The sequence below is a fragment of the Ursus maritimus genome, unplaced genomic scaffold (assembly GCF_017311325.1).
Source record: "Ursus maritimus isolate PB19 unplaced genomic scaffold, ASM1731132v1 scaffold_16, whole genome shotgun sequence".
NCBI lineage: Eukaryota > Metazoa > Chordata > Mammalia > Carnivora > Ursidae > Ursus > Ursus maritimus.
Genome location: NW_024424008.1, coordinates 18,420,961 through 18,436,070, shown reverse-complemented (window position 1 = coordinate 18,436,070; position 15,110 = coordinate 18,420,961). Strand labels below are relative to the sequence as shown.

The 15,110-nt window shown below is 40.6% G+C and overlaps 1 pseudogene; it reads left to right on the top strand.

Annotated features, from left to right (window-relative positions):
• Nucleotides 1-3,110: 3,110 nt before the first annotated feature.
• LOC121102947 lies at nucleotides 3,111-14,881 on the top strand (annotated as a pseudogene).
• Nucleotides 14,882-15,110: the final 229 nt, after the last annotated feature.

The following is a 15,110-nucleotide window of genomic DNA, read 5'->3' as shown; positions in this document are numbered from 1 at the left end:
GGGGGGGGCTGGCTGTGTTAGAAGCACAAAGGACAGAGATGTGCCGGCCCCAGAAGTGAGGGCTGGCAGAGTGACTTTGGGGCGACAATCTGGGAGACTGCAGGGTTTTTAGCAGCACTGACAGAAATAGAGTTAACGTGGCCAAGAGAGCTCAGTGGAGAGTGGACTGCAATCTCTCTGTTCTGAGACAGAGGCTAGGATATGGCCACTGATGCTCTGACACTCAGAAGAGTCACAGAAAACCTCCGGGGAAAGATGCCAGGGAATAAAAGCCCGGAAATACCAGCTCACATTGTGCCCAACCCATCCCCCCTTGCAGGGGACACAGAGACTCTACCCAAACAGGGTTGCCTGAGTAACAGTGCAGCAGGCCCCTCCCCCAGAAGGCAGGCTGAAAAATCAAGAAGCCCACATCCCTAAGGTCCCTATAAAACTAGTGCACAATGCCTGGGTCCTGGTCAATGATTTGGGCTCTGAACAATGCCCCAACCTCTCCTCATCAGAATAACAAGGAGGAGAAATCCCCCCCAGCAAAGAAAAGACAATGAGTCTGTGGCCTCTGCCACAGAACTGATGCATATGGATATGACCAAATTGTCAGAAATGGAGTTCAGAGTAACAATGGTCAAGATGATGTGTAGGCTTGAAAAAGGTATTAATGAAAATATTAATGAGAATATAGAATCTCTAAGAGCAGAAAGGAGAGCGAATCTGGCAGAAATTAAAAATTCTATGAGCCAAATGCAGTCAAAACTAGAAGCTCTGACGGCCAGGGTGAATGAGGCAGAAGACGTATCGGCTAATTGGAGGATGGGTTAGTAGAAGAGAAAGCTAAAATGGAATATTGGCTCAAAAAAATCCAAACTCAAGAATGTAGGTTACGGGACGTTACTGCCTCAATGAAACATTCCAATGTCAGAATCATCGGCATCCCCATGGGGTAGAGAAAAACAGATGTCTAGAAGACTTATTTGAAAAAACTGTAGCAGAAAACTTCCCTAATATGGCAAGGGAAACAAACATTCGTGTCCAAGAGGCAGAGAGGACCCCTCCCAAGCTCAACCATGACAAACCTACGCCATGTCATGTCATAGTGCAATTCGCAAATATTAGATCCAAGGATAGCATTCAAAAGAATACGTATTCTGTTGTTCTGGGGTGTAGTGTTCTGTTATATATATCTATGAGGTCCATCTGGTCCAGGATGTCATTCAAAACTCTTGTTTCTTTGTTGATTTACTGCTTAGATGATCTGTCTATTGCTGAGAGCGGTGTTGAGGTCCCCTACTATTAACGTATTATTATCTATATGTCTCTTTATTCTGGTTAAGAGTTGGCTTGTGTATCGAGCTGCTCCCCTGTTGGGGGCATAGATATTATTTATAATTGTCATATCCTCCTGTTGGATACACCCTTTGAGAATAATATAGTGTCCTTCTGTATCTCTAAGTACAGTCTTTAGCTTAAGAGTCTAATCACCATGATATGAGAATTGCTACCCCAGCTTTCCTTTGGGGTCCATCGGCATGGAAAATGGTTTTCTATCCTTCTAAACTTTCAGTCTGGATGTATCTTTAGGTTCAAAATGAGTCTCTTTTGTAGACAGCATATAGATGGATCATGTCTTTTTATCCACCTGCAACCCTGTGGCATTTGCATGGGAGCATTTAGGACATTCATGTTGGAAGTGATTATTAAGAGTATGATTTTAATGATGTCATGCTGCCTGTGAAGTCTCTGTTTGTTTAGGTTGTGTAAATTTCTGATTTCGTATTATCACTCTTGGGGTCTTTTGCTTTTATAGAGCACCCCTTAATATGTCTCATAGGGCTGGCTTGGTGGTCACGTATTCTTTCAGTTTCGTGTCTTGGGAAGGTCCCCTTGTCTCTCCATCCATTCTGAATGACAGCCTTGCTGGAAAGGATCCTTGGCTGCATGTTCTTCCTCGCATAGTGTCTGAATATGCCTTGCCAAGTTTACCGCAACTTGCCAAGATCTCTGTAGTGACTGATGTTATTCTGATGTTTCCTCCTGTACGTGAGGATTCTCTCCCCGGCCTCTTTCAAGACTTTCCTTGGACCTAAGATTTGAGATTGTACTATTATGTGGCGTGGTGTTGGTCTGTTCTCATTGATCTTGGGAGGGTCCTCTCTCTGCCTCTTGGTTGCAGCTTGTTTCCCTCGCTAGATTAGGGAAGTTCCCTGGTAGAATTTGTTCAAATATCTCTTCTAGACCTCTCTCTTTCTCCACCCCCTCGGGGACGTGGGTGATTCTAACATGGGAAGGTTTAATTGAGTCAGTAATCTCCCATATTCTTATTTCTTGAAATTGGAGTTTTTAAGCCATGTTCCCTCTTTGTTCTTCTTTTCTATCATCTCATCTTGCAACTCACTAATTCCTTCTTCTGCCTCATTTACCTGGCCATCAGAGCATCCATTTTAGTCTGCATTTGATTCATAGCATTCTTAATTTCCACCAGATTAGCCCTCCTTTCCGCCCATAGGATTCATATATTCTTGTTAATATTTTTGTTAATTTTTTTTTCAAGCCTACACATCATCTTGACCATTGTTACTCTGAACTCCATTTCTGACAATTTGGTTATATCCATATCCATTCAGTTCTGTGGCACAGGCCACAGTCTCTCATTTCTTTTTTCTTTGTTGGGGGTGCCTCCTCCTTGTCATTTTGATGAAGTGTGGTTGCAGCAATGTATACAGAGCCCAAATTATTGACCAGGACCCAAGCAAGGTGCACTTGTTCTATAAGGACCTTAGGGGATGTGGGCTTCTTGACTCTTCAACTACTTCTGGGGGAGAGGGGGCTGCTGCACACTGATACTCGGGCAACACTGTTTTTTGGGTAGAATTGCCCTGTCCCCTGTTGGGGGGTGGTAGGAATTGGGCTTTACAGTGCAAATTGGTTTTTCTGGGCTTTTGTTCTCTGGTGGCTTTCCCTGGTGGCTTTCTGTACGGCTCTTCTGAGAGTCAGAGCAGCAGTGGCCAGTATCCTAGCCTCTGTCTCAGAAGAGAGATCACAGTCTGCTCTTCACTGTAGGCTCTCCTGGCCACTCAGCTCCATCTCTGTCAGTGTTGCTAAAACTCCGCGGCATGCCGGGTTGTCCGTCCCCCAGCCATTCTCCCAGTCCTCGCTTCCAGCACCAGCATGTCTCTACTCTTTGTGCTTCTAACACCACCAGCCTCCCCCGGTTCCGTGCGCGCTCCCAAGCTCTGGTTTCAGTCTGGTTTGAGGTGTGCGCCTCCAGAGCTTTGGTTTTCCAGTCACAATTCGTGCGTGTCTACAGCTCCCGGTTTTTCAGACTTGTTGGTGTGTGCTCCAGAACTCCCAGTTTTTAGTCTGGTTTCGCACTGCTACCGGTCCTCAAGCCGGCCGGCTCCCCCAGCACAGGAGGCTACTGCTTCCCGGTACCCGAGGCTACTGCTTCCGGTACCCTCCCCTTTGTTTATCTTCCAATATCTGCGCAGATTCACAGCTCCCTGCACTTCATACCTCAATACCAAGTGCGGAGATGTTTGTTTGTAGAATCCACATGTATCTTCCTATGTCTCAGGCTGATTTTGTGGGTGTTTAGGATGGTCTGCTAGATAATCCATCTCACTCAATTCAGGGGACCATCAGTCTCACACAGTGTTTCTAACTTTACCATTATATTATATTTGTTATGGTGCTCTGTGATGACAGATTATGACTTGCTAGCTTAGATGATGGTTAGCATTTTTCAGCAATGAAATAATCTTTATTAAAATATACCAAATTTTTAGACATAAAGCTATCGCACACTTAGAGAACTACAGTAGAAAGTAAATCTAGCTTTTATAGCTGTGGGGAGCAAAAATTCATTTGACTCACTTTATTTACGCAATATTGGTTTTATGGCAGTTGTTCAGATCTAACCTGCACAATATCTCCAGAAGGCATTCCTGTAGACTTCCTTACGTAATTTTTGTCCACCTTCAGTAATTCTATGCCTCTTTACATGTGATATCAAAACCTGATCATAGTCCTAATTCCTCTTTCCTATGTCTGGGGTGGTTATTTGTCATTTCCTTTTACATATGTCATAAACACATAGTACATTGTGACTATCTTTGCTTTAAATAGTTATTATTAAAGAAAATATTATAATACCTCACATTTCGTCTTATTTATTTCATTTCTAGTGTCCTTCATTTCTTTCTGTAGATTCAAGTTTCCACCCAGCATGACATTCTTTTCTCTGAAGAAGTTTGTACAACTTTGTGCATGTATTTTTGTACATTTTGATGGACTGATGGATTCCTTAGTTTTCTTCCTTTAGAAAATTAAAATATCTCCTACCTTTGAAGGATGTTTTCAGTGGATATAAATTGTGGCTTGACAGTTGTTTTTTTTTTTTTTTCAACGCTTTAAAATATCATCCATTGTCTTCCTGGATTGCACAGTTTCTGGCAAGGTTATTGAGCTATATTCCTTATCTTTATTCCTCTGTCTATAATCTCCCCCTCCCCAATTACTGTGGCTGCCTTCAAGACTGTCTCCTTGTTATTGTTTTCATTCAGTTTGAATATGACTTGCCAAGGTGTTGGGGGTTTTGTTGAATTCATTTGTTTGTTTTGTATTTTTTCTGTTTGATATTTTCTGAACATCATGAATCCCCTTTTGGTATATATCACTAATTTCAGAGAACTTTCTAAAATTATTTCTTCAAAGATGTTTCCTCTGCCCTGTTCTCTTTGTTTCTTTCTAGGAATCAATTATGCATATGTCATATCATTTAATGTTGCATATCGCTCTTTGATGCTCTATTCTGTTTATTTTCCACTCTTTGTCCTCTTTTGTGTTTTGGATTGCGTGTTTTGTATTGACCTATTTTTGGTCACTGACTTTCATGGCTGTATCACATGTACTATGAAGCCAACAATGACATTTTCTGTAGACTCTGTTTCTAGTTATCTGGGTCTGTCCTACAGTTTCCGCATCTCTCCTGAAATGACACATGTATCTTGCATGTTTTTGGCTTGGTCCTTTTTATCAAAGCCTTTAATATACTAATCACAGCTATTCTAAAGTCCTTGTCTGAAAGCTCTAACATTTTACCATTTTGTTCTAAGTCTGGCTGTGATGAGTACTTTCGGTCGGGTTGGTTTTTTAATGCCTTTTGATATGCCTTATGTCGTTTTGTTTGACTCCTGAGCATTTTTATATGACAATAGATGCTGCACTATGATAAGTGAATACCTAACTGTCCTTTTCATGTTTCTTAGTAGCACACACTTTCTTCTGTTAGGCCTTTACTATGGGGATTTGTGTTAATCCAGTCAGGATTTGACATGGGTTTCTTATTGCTCTGGTTACCAAGTTGAAATTATGTTAATGTTATGAGTTCAAGAGACTTCCAATACCTCTGCTGGGGTTTCTCTACCTCACACAGTTAGCAAGTTGGGCTTGATAACTTTTTTGTTGCATAAATTCTTTCTTGCACTCCTCCTGTGGGCTATTTAAAGGCAACTCTGGCCTCTACCCACTAGATGCCAATAATATCCCTCAAATTGTGACAACCAAAATTGTCTCTATATTTAGAGTACCAAATTTCCCTGGTTGACTCTAGGTAGCCACTCAGTTGAGAAACTACTTTAAAGATATTGGCTCTGGATCCTCTCTTTGTGCAGCTTTCCAAAGACTCTATCTCTTTCATCTCTCCATCTGTATTGCCTTCTACATCTATATGATCCTAAAGGTGCCCCTTTGCACACTTATTTTGATCACGTTTGGTTTTTTAGTGGCTAATTAAAGCGACTTTATCTTCATACCAACACATGGCGTGTAGTAGAATCTGCTCTCAGATAAACATGCTGAGTCCTTTTTCCTCTGTAAGTGTACCTGCCTCTATGCAGAATCTATCTTAGTTGTTTGACTTGCTACCTCAATTCTCTAATGGTTTCAACACCGTCATTAATGTTTAGTTTGTCTAGCATTTTTCTTGCAGTAGGGGGCAGCAACAATCTTTCCAGCTTTCCACATTTCTGAACTGAAGTGGAAGACCCCCCATTATCTTTATCATGTCCCTACATATCCCCAAAATATCCTTATTGGCTGTTAATTTTTCAGTCTGGGGTGGGTCAAGGATGGCCCATTCTGGTGAATTTCATACTTTACTCACCTATCATGTATAATCATTTCAAACCATTTTCTCCTAAGAAGCTAGGATTATCTGAATAGCCCAGGATTATTGTTTCACATAATATCTCCTAAATGTATTTGTCTAACATTCCTTCATGTTTACTTGCCAATTAAATGTTTCTGGGAGAGGGATGCTACAGATGTGCTGTTTGTCCTTAAGTGGTCTACATCTATGAATGTATGAGATCCATGGCCACAGTTTGGTTACTTGGTTAATGTGTCAGCCAAATAATTGCCTTGTAAAAGTACTTTTTCTCTTTCACATTTAGGAACCAGTATGTAGGGTACAACTTTGTTGGTATATGAATACTCTCTCTTCCCAAAAGTTTTTATCTTGATTATTTTTAGCATCTATTGATGATTATTGCTTGATTCGGTTTAGTGTGTGGTGTCTTTTAAAGTGGTTATTTTCTACCTTTTCTTTTAGGTCTCTCAGGAAAGGTAAGTCATGTTTAGTGGCATTCTTGCAAATCATAGAAGGTTTCCCATCCTTGTTAGCCTCAGAGTATTGGCTACTATCCTGAGGCTTTGAGATCATAAAATAGCTATGCAAATGGGCACTGTATCCAAGTAATGTCCAGAAATAACAACAACAACAACAACAACAACAAACACAAAACAGATTTCTCTTCCATCTTTCTTCTACAGCAAGAAATATTTTATAGACTCTCCCTAGAGTCTTTGTTTCTGTATTCCACTGGTCAGAATTGGAGAACATACCTTATGCTAGCCAATCAGAGAGAGGAAAAGAAAGGGAAAGCTGTGATAATTTTGGATCAAATACGGCCCCCTGCTTATGGCTAGGGGTGAGCCAGAACCTCTGATGTAGAAAGACAACATGGTTGACAAATCCTGAATTTCTAATGGGAACTGAGAAACGGGGCTACAGGGCATGTGGCTGGAATACAACCATGCCAGGCTATCAGTCTGGAGGACTCTCCTTCTACCATCTTATTCCCAGCTACCATATGCTACTATTGTACAACATGTGTGTGATTAATGAGATAGAAGCAACTCAATTCACTTTCCTTTTCCTTTTATTTCCTCAGAAACATAGATTTCTACTTTTGTGCCAGAATGTCCCCAGTGAGCTTATCTGCTACATCTGCAAGGACTATTTCACCAGACCCTCTCACCCTTAGCTGTGGGCACAACTTTTGCACTCCTTATTCTCTGCCTCTTGTGGGACGATGCTCAGCATCTACTCGCTGCCTGCCCTGTGTGCAGGGCAGTATCTCCTAAATAGACTTCGAAAGCATTATTTTTGCTGTGAAACAGGATTCATGCTTCAAAGAATCAGTTGCCTGCCAGTTACCAAACTCTGCCAAAGCGAGTCTGTAGGATACACCTAGTAGTAAAGGACCTCTTCTGTCAAGTGACAAGAGCCAGCTGTGTTTGCACTGCTCCAATTCCCAAGGCATGCACTCACAGACACTCACCAATATTGCAGGCTGCTGAGCAGTGCAGGGTAAAAGTACTGCCACTGTGAAATGTGGAGCTGAACTCTGTGTCTTATCAGGCAATGAGCAAAAGTTGATTTTTATTTTCTTCTCTTATGCTTCAAGCAAATGGGAATTTCAAGAATACCATGTGCCCAGGCACTGTTCTGAAAACTAAGGGATACAACACTGAAGAAACTAGACAAAACATCTTTTTGCTCCCCTAAAGTTTTAAATTCTTTTGGGCTGAGGAGAGGAATGATGATGAGTTGAGTGTCAGTATTTCAGTGTAACTAACAGGGTGGGTAATCTCTAGAGGCAGGGACAGTCATTGGCTACTTCTACCATGATGACAATGAGCATCTTCTAATCATAGCAGATTTAGAAACAATGTATTCTAAATCATGCCATAGAAAAAAGTGAAGGCCATCACTTCAAATTATATATGAATCAAGATTCACTTCTGAAAATTGTCCATGTTACATGTAATGTAAGTACTAGATTCCTCAGATAATCGATTGCATTTTTCCAAATTTAGAACTCCATTTTGGGTCAATCTCCCAGAGTTGACTATTAGTGTTCCCAGGAAAAACCATTGACGGTATCTGCTTTCTTTACTTTTTATTTTTCTCATGTCTATCCCACTTACTCACTTTTCAGAATTTATCTGAAATATGCTGTATTTGGTTTTCTAGTGCTCAAATTTGTGGTTCTTTTACAGGAGAAACTTCTGATGCAAATGAAGTCTATTTGGAAAAGCAGACAAGAGAAATCAGAAAAATCTAAACAAAGTACAACTTATTTAGAGTATGGCAGGTAAAGCGGTAGGCCCTGTTTCCCTTGGAGCCATCTTGGGGCAGATACCATGGTAACTGACCAGGTGGGAAGAATTTAAATTAAATCATAATGTACCTGAGCAGGTAACAGAAAAAGAGCTACATATGTTTCTCTACAGGGAAAACATCACCTTCAGTGCAGGATTTCACACTGAGCCCATCATGTAACTAAAAGACTTTTCCTGATTTTCTGGATAAAGCAATATCTACCACTAATACATCATCCGGGGATAAGAAACTGCACTATCCCATGACAGAATGCAGTGATCACGGGGATGGAGGTAAATACAGAGTTCTGTAGGAACTTAGCAAACTTTGCGAATGTTAAGAAAAGCTTCTCAAACAAGTAAAACTGAATGTGATGCTTGTATGTTAGTAAGAATTTGTAATTTCCTGGGTATTGATGATGGCAGAGAGATCGGACAAGAAAAGTAAGATGGGAACAAACCAGACAACCCTTGAAATTGTTCAAGACCTGCTTTCGCTGCTCCTACTGATTAGTGCATGGAGTGCTGAGGCAGATGGTGGTGATTAGAGGTGTGGCTAGAAATGTCATTATGCCCAGGTCAAGAATACAAATGCCTAGCTATGGATTTTGGATTGTGTCATTTGTTGATTCATGAAGAGGAACTGAAAACCTGAATCTGAAGATGAAAACTACCTTTCTTTTCAAGGAACTGGAGCAATACTGAAGGAGACATATAAAAGATAATATTAGAGAATAAAAAGTCATTAAAACAGTTATCTGTGCATGGTGCTTTATGAAAATGCCAAAGGGAAGAAGAACATTATGTTGATCATTTAGGATGGATTTCTTTTATTTTTTAAAGAATTTATTTATTTTTAGAGAGAGAAACCTGCAGGGGCATGGGTTGGGAGTGGTAGGGAAGGGCTGAGGGGAGAGAGAATCTCAAGCAGACTTCATGCTGAGCACAGCCTGAGACAGGGCTTACGATCTCATAACTCTGAGATCATGACCTGAGCCAAAATCAAGAGTCCCACACTCAACTGACTAGGCCACCCAAGAACCCCTAGGGTGGATTTCTAATGAATCATTCATTCATATGAGGACCTGTGATGTGCTGCTCACTGTTCTGGGTAACAAAGATGCAGGAATGGGTAAAAGAGAAACAAATCACTGACCCCAGGAGTTTATAATCAGTAAAGAACAGTCCAGATATTTAAGAAGTAAAATTTATGATATATCACATTTATGAAGTGCTTGGGTAAAATGAAAGCCCAGAAAATGGATATGAAGTGCAGGCTTGGGGAACGTATGCTGGTGATGGAAGACTCATGGCCGGGGTATATCTGGGCAGAGATCTGAGGCTGGTCAGGGTGGGGAGATGGGGGATGAGCACCTCTCACAAAGAGAACACAGCTTTCTGGAACTGAGAGGCCAAGAAAAGTTAGTAACAGAAATGAGTAGGAAATAATGTCAAATGTGGAAAGAGGGGTGCAGTAGCATAAGGATAAGATATATCATTTGGATTTAGTAAATCGGCCCTTGGCATGTTAGATGTGTAGTTCAGGAAAGAGTGGGGAACAGAAACAAGGAGTGTTGCTTGGATGAATAACTGAAAATTTCACCCATGGGTACAGTGAGTTTGATCACATTTGGTCAATAAGTCTGGCTTTTATGGCAATAAAAGTGCTAGCATAGAAGATAGATAAAAATAATTTTAACAAGGATGTTTAGTGTTGAGTATTTCCAAAATGTTTGGCTAACTCTGCATATGTTTAAAGGCTGTGTGAAAAGAAGGCGAAGAGTGAGAAAAAAGTGGCTGAATGAGTGAACTGGAGACAGGCCACAGAACAAGGGGGGACAGAGACACGGAGATGTGGAGACAGGAGAGGCAAGAACAAGTATGTAGGGTTGTAATCTAGATGACCATGTCTCTAAGGGAGACAAGACAGGGTGGACCAGTCAAGAGGAGGTAGGTGTGGTCCTGAGGCAGGCAGAGCCAGGCTCTGGTGAAACAAGAGTGTTTTGGAAATGAAAGTAATTTAGAAAGATCGTGTGTGATGTCCTCTGTTTGCCTGAGGAAGTCAATTGTTGCTTTGCTGAGAGCAGATAGTCAGTTTATGAGTATGAGCACTGAAAAAAGGGATTATGATTTTGATATTATGAATTATATGGAACAATAAAAAATTGATCTTAAATTTCTATTTTACATGAAAATGTGGAAGTTTGAGGGTAAGTAGCTGGAAGCACTTCTATGATCTGAGTATTTTGCTCAGACCATAATTTGTATGTTCAAATTCTAGCCCCCAAGGTGATGTTAACTAGGGTGGGGGCTTTGAGTGTGATTAGGTCATGAAGCCAGAGTCCTCAGGAATGGTGAGTGTCCTTCTAAAGATCCTGGAAATATACTTTCCATCTGCCATTTGAGGATACAATGAAAAGATGGCTATGTAAGTGGGCTCTCACCAGACACCACACCTGCCAGCACCAATCGTAGACTTCCCAGCATATAGAATGGTGAGAAATTACTTTTCTATGTTTATTTCCTACCGGTCTATGGCGTTTTTGTTAAAGCAGTCCAAACAGACTAAGATAAGAACACTGTACATAGCACACAGACCAAAGATAATGAAAGAAGAATAAAAAACCATCCAGATATATGACCTAATTAAACCAATGTCATTTCAGGGTTTTGTAAATCTACGGATGATGATGATCAGGGCTGAATATCCCAAGGCCCATACCAGTATCTCCACGAAGAAAAGCAAAAACATTTTAGAGAGCCTGGCAGTTGAAGGCAAGATAATTTTTAATCAGCTCTGGAGAAATGTAGCTAGAATGTATTGTCATATGGGAAACTCCTGAGAAGATGTATGAGGAGCTAAGAAATGTGCTGCAAAACAGATGTGGACTGTTGCAGGTAAGGACGGAGGAAAGATATCTGGGATGTTGAATACCAGCCTGCTCAGAAATCATTTGGTCACTGAAGTCTGTATCTTCTTGAGACCTCCATTATTTTTCCTGTTTCCAGGAAAATTCTGCCTCCTTAACTTCGTGATGGCAGGCTTTGCTCCTCCACTTTAACCTCGAAGCTCAGGGTCCACATTCACCTTATACAGAAGAGAAAACTATGTAGAAAATTTCATGGAACAGATCCAGGAAAAAAAGTCCTTCTCAATTCTTCTACTAAGATTTCAGTTTCTAACCAACTGCAACAGAGCAGCTTATGAATAGATCATTCAATTCTGTATCTGGACTTGTCAATACCACAATGTGGGATGTATCCATTCTTTCTATTTTGAAATTGTAGATTTGGAGCCCATGCATCCTCATAAGAACTTTGGGGGAAACCTCTGTGAATCTCACCGTAGATTAGAACAAGAAACACAGCCAACTGTTTCTTCTAAGAACATCTTCTGTTTTTAAATTTTATCATGATCATGACTTTATCAACTGTATGCAAATGTAGGAGCCGAGTTTCATCTTTATAAGGATAAGTAAAAGAGCAAATTGTTTTACCCAAGAAAAGAAAAGTGTAGATACTGGAATTTTCCAGTCCAGTCTCATAGTCTCAAACTAGAGTAAACGTATCTTGAAGCTCAAAAGCTAAAGCCTTCCACTCTTTGTCTTCCAGGATTTGGGGAGACATCGTGAAAAATAAAGTTGCCCCTCTATTCAAGTTGGTTTATGGTGACAGTGGTCAAGGCCATTTCTGCTGAGATGGACACACCTTTTTTGTGACAAGTTTCTTTCTGTCTGCATTTAGAAATAAATGCAGTCTTATCCTAAACTTTGCTTCTAGGTTTTTATATAGACCACCCTTTCATAAAAGTGGGGGTTGGGAAGATGTGGTTTTTGGCTGCAGGGCTTCTAAAAGCAGAAGTTGCCAAAAAGACAATTATTTTTCCTGTCTCTAATTTTTCCAAAATCCTAATTATTTGAGTTATTCCAGGTCTTCTATAGGAAGGCAAATAAGATCAGAGGGGCAGAAGGTAGAGGATGGTGGGAAGAGGGGATGGAAAGTCCCCAGGAAAAGCATCCTAGAGAGCTTAGGCTCCATATGTACCAGGCAGCAAGTTCCATTTTTGGCACCTATTGGTTCGAGAACTAAAAGGAAGCGGCCATGTGGCTCCTAGGGAAGGCGAAGGTAGAAAAGAGATACAATTGTGAGTGAAGTGACATATCTTACTGAGATTGAAGTGGTAAGAGCAGGGTAGCTAATTATAAAATACAAGAACAACTGCAGTATTCTCGATTTGTGGGAGTTAATTCATACCATTGCACCTAACTGAGAGGATTCTGATGGAGCAACTTCAAGGATTGCTTATGATACCTCGGACATGTTAGTAAAGTGGCTCTTCTTCTTTGCAGGAGTCAGTTAATGCAGCTGCATTCCCCAGCCTGTGAACCCTCAGCTGAGCTCATGGACCATCACAGGGATGTCTGAGAGCTTAACAGCTTCCGAGGTGAGAAGGGGCACCCTGGTGAGACCTCACTATTTCCTCCAGAATACACCTGGAGACTTCTCCTCTATTTATTGTATCAGTCTTTTCAGAGGGAACAGGGAAGTGGGTAAATATGAATACCCTTATAACTAACCGTATTTTATTGTTAGTTAACAAGTAAAGAAAAAGCTATCTGAAGTCAGTCAAAAGCAATTGAATATGACAATTTTCTTATGATAATTTGCAGTGAGTTTAAAACAATGAAAGCACATGGCATTAAAACTACACATTAATTCAGTGTCTTTTTCAACCTGTGATTTGTTAACTTATGGTTATATGTGGTTGTTCAGATTCTTAGATGCACCCTTAGTTGTTATTTAAACTATTTGTTAAAATTTAAAGAATGTATTTGAAACATCACAAGATTTAAAAGGGATAAAAGTATATTTATAAACAATAGGTACAACCAGAAAACAAATCGGAACATATATGATTTGTGTGTGGAGGGACAGATGTAGGTGAGAGCCTGGCAGACAGGAGAAGCAGACCTGGGATGGGATAAGGTTGGATTCGGATTCCATGGTGTATGAGTTAGAAATTCCAGAGAGCGGCGCCTGGGTGGCTCAGTTGTTAGCATCTGCCTTCAGCTCAGGTCATGGGCATCCCAGGGTCCTGGGGATCGAGGCCGCTTCAGGCTCCTGCTCAGCGGGAAGCCGGCTTCTCCTTCTCCCATTCCCCCTGCTTCTGTTCCTCTCTCGCTGTCTCTCTCTGTCAAAGAAATAAATAAAATCATTTAAAAAAAGGAGAAGAAATTCAGAGAGAAGAAAACACTTCTTAAGAAAAAAAGAAGGCAAATATGGATTTTCAGTTTATTTTATCTTTGCTTGTTCACATGTTTGGTAAGGTGATCACTATTTAGGACTAACAAGAATAACAATATCATATTTTAAAAGTGATATGTAATATATTTATTACTGTTATTTACATATTTATCTTATTTTGTAACTGAGTTGATTAATGAGAAGACTTAAGCAGAGTGAAGGGCCACTCAGTAGTATTTGCTGACATGTGAGCAAGGCTCTAAGTTTTCAATGAGCTAGTGAAAATAAAGCCAGAGAGCTGACATCCTACATGTTTCTGTATTCTCAAAATTGCCTTTCATCTAGTTCTATGAATAGACATTTACTTGCTCTGTAAATAGGCAAGAAGCCCTTGCTGATGTCTCTGGTTTCCAGTGACACACTCTGTATAGTCACTTGTGATAAAGAGGTGATCTGGAGCAGTTAGTATGGACTCTGTCATGAAAGCTAACTATTCGTGCCGAGGGTACATGAGGAATTACTAAATGGTAAGTACCTTGAAACTGGCCATGGTGGGTTGGGAGTGTTCTCAAGAAACAAAACAAACTAGTTTTGTTTGGTTTTAGAAGATATTAACATTTTGGCATTTGCCAGAAGGCTACTGCACTTGTCCGACAGAACTTTTAAATTCTGTTCTTTTGACTTCGTTGTTTTCTTTTTGCTGAAGTGTATCTTACATTGGACCATAACATAAAAGCAATTGTCGTGGCTCTGTTTGAAGACCTGAGACATTTGCAATGCGGTCCGACCATCAAGACATGCCTCACAGTCCAGCAAGTCCACAGTACATGCCTTTGTGGGAGCTCAGACCTTCACCTCTGGCAAACATTACTGGGAGGTAGATGTGGGAAACTCATAACTGGATTATAGGACTTTGCAAAGGAAACCTGGATAAATCGCAATGATATGCTGCTCAACTCTGAGGGTATCTTTTCTACTTCTGTGCATCCAGTGGACGACATCTGCCACCTCTTCTCTGCCTCCCCACCATGCGCCACTATATCCAAAGACCCCAGGGCTGGATAGGGGTGTTTCTAGATTATGAATGTGGTATAGTAAGCTTTGTTAATGTTTGCCCAAAAGCTCCCTCATTGTAATTTCCTCATGCTCCTTTTCTTGCCCTCTCAGACCCTTCATTTGCCATGGACCCAAATGATCAGGAGCAGCTCACAAACCTGACCAAGGTCTTGGGAATTTTAATAGTTGGGGAGGGTCCTATCCTGGTGACTTCTTGAATGGGAAAATCATTTTATACCTCATGGACTTGAACTTCACCTTTTCAGGAGATATATTTATATTGTTTTTTTTTTTTTTTAAAGTGGTGACAATGTGAAGGATGCACATTTGTCTTTTCTATCTTATTTAAATAAAAGTAATCTATATTG